This window comes from Lutjanus erythropterus, chromosome 5, assembly GCF_056507025.1.
Source record: "Lutjanus erythropterus isolate fLutEry1 chromosome 5, fLutEry1.hap2, whole genome shotgun sequence".
NCBI lineage: Eukaryota > Metazoa > Chordata > Actinopteri > Lutjaniformes > Lutjanidae > Lutjanus > Lutjanus erythropterus.
Window position 1 is genome coordinate 12,722,219 of NC_139321.1, and position 6,767 is coordinate 12,728,985.

Here is a 6,767-nt window from a genome sequence, read left to right on the forward strand (position 1 = left end):
CAGTGATGCAGCAGTAAATTAAAAGGTTGGTACAGTGTGCAGTAAATGATAAGTACGATATAGATCATATGAAGAAGGAAATCAACTACACCCTTTAAAAGCTGTGTCATAATTTGAATAAATCTTCTTCATCTAGTCAGGGAAGTCATGTTTTACATAACTTGGCACTGGAATGTCTGAAAATTGTCAGCTCCTCCTGTTTTTATGGCTATCTAAATGCCTGACTTCATATCTGAGGTTCAAGTGTGTGTTTTCCATCTGTTTTACCCTTGCTTCATCAGTTTAAACAGAATAATGCTGTGGTTGTATTATGTTGAGCTTGATGGTAAACGTGTTAACATACCCTGAGTATATCAAGTTTTCCTCTAAACAAATGAAAATCCTCCTCCTGTCAAGTTGTGGATTTCCCTTTAACTATTAAATAGAGGACTAGACAATGATGTCATGACTTCAGTGTTGACAGACAAGCAGGGGACTCGAAGTCTTTTCCACAACTGTTGATAGTCAAGAAACAGAAATAGAATTAAAGCCGTAAGTGGCTTTTTTGCACTCAACAGAAGGAAGCAGCTCAATCTGCCAAAATTACAGCAGCGACAAGTGGGTTTCAGGCTTCACAAAGCCGAGCAAAGTCACTTCAGCTATTTTAATTCTGCTTTAAACAGGGGTGAGACCTGTCACACGCTTTTCATCTTTTATCTTTCATCATCACAAAGCATGCAGCGCAGTGCAGGAAGTCTCCATTGAGTTTAATCAGATTAGACTGCTCAGGTTTAGTGCCACAACAGTGCATAACATTAGGGTCACAAAATCTCTTATCACATCTGCATTTATTACAGTGAAATTTGAGGCCAAAATCAGTTGCTTGGGGAAGGAAGAACAATTGGGACAGCCTGCCCACACGGTCCTGAGAAGACATTTATTCAGGCTACAAGTGAATACACCTGTGTGGGTGGACCGTTGTGTGCAGTGTCTTGTCAAGTCAAGTTAGAGCATGAGAAAAAAAAGCATTTTGGTCAGAGGAGGCAGTCCTCCTTGGACAGCAGGGGTTGCAACAGGAATAAATAAAAATAAATAGAAATAATGCAATTAAAAGCAAAAATACTACTGACTCTAAGGACGAAACGAAGAATGAAACGCTGGGCTAAATGGACTACGAGACAAAAGATGAGTTGTGTTCTTAGCAGATATGATAAGAATAGATCAATAGATATCCCCCTTAATATATTTATATATGTTTTTTCATCACTGTTGTTTTTCTGTGTTTTCCATTCAGTGAAAAATAACTTAAAAATGGCAGAATAAAATGTAAACAAGAAAGTACGTAAGTCCAGGAATGTGACCAATATCACTTCCTCTTGCATTGCATTTTTAAAACTTTTTCAAATTGTTTGGCTAATTACAGCGTTGGTGTAATAAGAGAATAATTTATATTAAATTGCTTCAAATAAAACTGTTAAAATAACCCACCTGTATAATTTAATAGCTGATGCAATGCAGTGAAATGTTAAATTGAAACAAAGGCTACAGTTGATGATTTGTGTTCCCATGTGAATACATCAACAGAAGGACCTTGGATTTTGTCTGCTTGGTGCTTAACCAGGGCTGGAAGCTGACAACTGGCTCATGTGATAACGCTGATAGTATGTCAACAAGCCAGACAAACTGGTGGTCAATTCACTATTGTTGGCTGCTCCTCTGCCCCGCAGCAATGTGTGTGAGAGACACATGGAGAGGAGGAAATGGAAGGAGAAAGAGCCACAGACAGGACAGACGGAGAGTAAGACAGACAGGCGGACTGAAAGACTGGTCGTTGTGCAGTTTTGGCAGGATGCGGTGAATGCTTTAAACACATGCTTCTGTGACTCATAAACCAAACGCAGAAGCGCAGAACAGAGGCTGATACTGTGAGACTCGCACATATTTTAATATTATATAGAACTGCATAAATACACACATTTGTTTGTGGTGTGTGTTTACTCAGGTAAATATTTGTTAACTATTAAACTATACTTCCATGACACACTGCGGTAACACTGCCAACATAATAATTTATCACTCTGTCTGATCTGACAATAGACCTTTCTCACAGCGGCCATATTGACATGAAACAGAAGGGTAAACACGTGTTACCAATGATACTAATTAAGGACCCATTCCATTTAGTGTAGTAGAGCCTTTCCAGTGAGCCAACATGCACTATAGCAGCACCATGACTCTGTTTGACCTAAATGAAGCAGACCTTTAATTTGTATTAGTATTATCTGATTATTTCATATCAATATGGCCGCTGTGAAAAAGGTCTATTAAAACAAATATATCTAACATTTTTGCATGAAAATGTCCCAAAACATATGCTATATATTTTGAGTAGTTATTACCCCGAATGTTTCCAACAATGTCTTAACACAGACACTCCTGCCACAGGAGGAAATTTTCTATTGTTGCGGCAGGAAAAGCACAGGTGCAATTAATTATGCATAATGATGACTCAGATCCATTTAGTTCAGCTGTATGTGTTGCTTATACAGAAAAGGAAGAACGTTGACCAAGGTACTAAGGTTGCTCAACTCTTACTGGAGCACAGAGTGAAAAAGGGCGGGACTTCAAAAGGGTCAGTTGCACCTGTGTCGACAAGCAGAGATGACCATGTCTTTAATATTTTACAACTTACCTGTGTTAACATTTTTCCTGGTTATAATTTAAAACAACTGTCAAAAAGCAGATGCTGTGAGGATACAAACAAACATGACCAAATGATAATTTCTATTAGTACACTGATGCGCCGGTTGATCCTCCTTCAGACTGTAAGATTGAATTGGATATATCAGAGGGCTTTTTAAACTGAAATTTATATCTATATTGTGACTAAACTTAAAGGTTACAGCTGGCAGTATTCTGTATCTTTTGATTTTATCAACAAATCACACCACCTGAATAATTTAAGATTTCTTCGTCCTGTTACTGGCAGTCAGCCACATGGTTCCGAGTAAAGACGTAAATATTTAAAAAATGAGTCACAAATATACACTTTCATTACAAACCACAACTGGGCACTGTAGTTTTTAGTAGGAGTCAAAAAGAACTAGACAATGAATTGATGTGGATGAATGTATATTTGGTACTCTCGTGAGTATTTCCAGCAGCTGGACAGAGTGGAATGAACAATAGTGTGTGTGTACATGGTAATAACGGAAGATGTGTGGCTCATTGATGTGTTTTTAATAGATTTTTGGACAACAATGGAGCTCTGTGGCACAGAAGAATAAACCAGGCTTTGGATACACATACAAATAACAAAAGCAGTCAAGAGCTATTTTATTATCAGGGTCAAGTTAACATTTTTCTGTGCTGTGGCACTCTGACAGGAGCAGTTACATTACATCTCAATATGAGATGCACATTTTTCTCACACCACTTTTAAATGTGGGTTTCTTGTTGTTTAGTTGTTTTGCTGACTCCAGTTTTATCCATCTCATTTATGGAAAATTGGACTCTTCCCCTCTTCTTCAGCCCCGAGCCGTGATTTAGGAAGCTAACACGGGTGAATTCCTGAATCAGATCTCATCCCATGCTTGCTGACTGTGCATATATTTGGACATTTTTCTTAGCTGAACTCATGAAGTGACAGTAAGATGGCCTGGTGGTTAGTGAAGTCATCCCCTTTACCCTAACCAGTCACTCATACATACTGGATAAGAGTTTTACATGGCAGTGGATGCAGCACGCTGTTGGTAGGTGTGGAAGGTCTGTGGCATTAAAGGTTAAAAACAGTGGAATTTAAGTGGTTATTGAGCCTAAAAGCACCAGTTAAGAGATGAAATGATGTGGTGAGGCCAGACCAAAAGCCAGTATGACTTGAGGTCTGGGGAATTTTCATCTTTTGCTGTTTCCAGTGTGTGGGATTGGCGGTGCCGGCTGCCAATTATAGCGTCAATCACCATGAAATCTTGTTGTGGGTAGATTGTGCTATTACATGCAGTTGTTGACCTCTTTTTTTTTCTCAGCACACTTTGTCTAAAATAACTGAAGTTAAGCAGAGATATGCAGTTCCCTTGCTAGAGTTCAGGTTTCATTAATACCCTCATCTTTCATTGGCTTCTCTTTCTGCTCCTTCCTCCCACTTGTTTATCCTCTTCCTTCATCTTCCCTTTGTTCTTCTTCTTTCAGGAAATAACTTTCAATAGAAGAAAACAATCACTTTCTTACTTTAAAAACCCAGAAAACTTGAGTTCATTTTATGCTGACATCAAGTAAGAAATGTTAAAAAGCAACATGTGGGAGAGGTATTAAAAGCATGAGAGGATGTTCCATCACATCCTGTGTTTGTGGACAGGTTTGACCCGCTGACCTCCACTCCAGTGCAGTACATTCACGCTGCTCAAAGGAGTGGGAGAGAGGAATGCTTGTGACCGGCCACTTCTACTGTTGGTTTTTGCAAGCTTGCGGAGCACAAAGTATTTTGTGACGTGTTTTCCTTTCATCCAGGCGAATCAAACTCCCCATTGTTGTCGGTAATGTTACACTTCTCCCATTATTCCAGGTCTCTTGAGCTGTCCGTTCAGAGCATTTCTAATCTTTAACTACACCTGCAGGGCTAGAGGGGTGTATCATCACCCAAAGCACACAACACATGAGAAACCTGCAAGTTTGGCTGAAGAGAAAAAATAAGTATGAATAGTTGAACAAATTTTGGACATGTGCAGAAGAGTATTAGAGTCAGGGAAAAACCTTGAAGATTTTTTTTTTTTTTAATTTTCCATTTCAAGAATGAAGTCAAAATGTTGAGAATAAAGTCAAACTGCCACAAGAAAAAAAAAATCAACACAGGGGAAAATGTTTATCTTTAATAAATCTTTATTTTAGCATTTTAAGAATAAAATCGAAATGTCAAGAATAAAGTTGAAATATTGAGAATAAAGCCAAAATGTCAAGAATAAAGTCAAAATAAAGTTTATTGTCAAGACTCAAGTTGAAATATCAAGAATACATTTGAAATGTCAAAAATAAAGCATGAAGTCGAGAATAAAGTTGAAGTTATAAAATATAGAGTATTAAGTTGAAATAGAGAGAATAAAGTAGAAGTTAAAGTACCATTATGACTATTAAAATATTTATTTTGTGTTATGTCTGGTACTAATACTGGAAGTTTGACTTTATTCTCAAAAGACAAAATAAAAAAAAATCCTCCTCTCTCTATTCCATCCAATATTCCCTTCCTCCTCCTAAAAACTACCTTTCTGCTGATTTTGAAGAGTCTAACAATACTCAAAATCGGTGTGTGTAAGACAGTTTATGAATGTACAAGGGAAGGTGTGAATGTCCGTTTTCCCATGGTCTTGAGCAGTGGTGGTGAAAGGCGACACTTGTGTGTTCATCAGGAAGTATATTTGTGTGTGGGAGTGTGTGTGTGGCTTCAGGCAGCAGGTCCTCTGGAAAACAACACACTCCGTCCCCTGACCACACCCGTCTCACAGTACCGCCCCCCAACACTTTGCTCACGCTAGCCCACTTCTCCTTATTTGGCTGTGCCAGCAGCTCGACTGATGATTGGTCGAAGGAAAAAACATTTTGATTGAGACACACACACCTGTACAGGCTTGCACACACACACACACACACACACACACACACACACACACACACACACACACACACACACACACACACCCAGTCTAGTTATCAGCATCTCCCATCTGTACACTCAGGTACACACAAAACTAATGCTTCCTCTGCATATATTGAACGTGATCGCTGTTAAAAATGCCTTCAAACTAATACAATGAAGACAATTATTATTTTCCATTATGTGTTTAATTTAAAACAAATTCCGCACGCCTCAGGTAGGCTGCATAACTTGTCCAGACATGTTGGCTGTAAAACTCTCAGAGTCTGTAAAAATACATATTGCATACCTGCATCTGCAGCACCGTCTTATTATCCATAGGTTTCCTCTTACCCAGCTGGAGGTCTACAAGGATTAAATGGGACACTGAAATGTCCAAACCAGCGCTCCTGACCCTTTAAATGCACCACACATCATGATGCATTTTGAGGAAGTAGCTTATCAGTCATTTGAGGATGCTGGTCACTTATCAACATGAGAAATTTGCATCTACGTGTTTTACAGTCATCGACTGTGGAGCAAATCTGTGGTTACGATAATTACTTTAACATTTGTGTATTCACAATAAAAAATAAACTTTTGTGCTATTTATCCATCTAGATTGGTCATTTTTTGTGTGTGAGTTGACAAGTTTTGGAGATATCATAATGGATCTGGATGGCACTTGTGAATCTACTCACGGATGAGAGGTTACAGCTAAGCCACCGAAGATGCTGAGTGAATGAGTAAATGCTTCTGTGCAGTGATCCATGTCACATTATTTTAATTCTGCTGCTTTTGGCAGCAACTAGACATGTTACTGCTTACCTTTTTGAAATTAATGGGGCAATTACAATCACGGAAATTTAAATGGGCTTGTCGGACTTGTGACTTTTATCTTACCTGAAAATAAAAGACAACTACGTATAATTATTTATTAACTACTATAGAAACGCTTGGTTTATGTGTGTATGCAGCGTCGTCCGTGGTCTTCTTCTACCAAACACACAAAAGAAATAAAAATGTAGCTTACAGGTGGGGAACACTGGTCACTGCTGCCCTCTGGTGGTCAGGAGTATCAATAACTCTACTCTAGCTTTAAAAAAAAGTAACTTTCCCTTCTAACTACTTTTATAATGCAGCAATTGGTTAAGCAATTCAATTA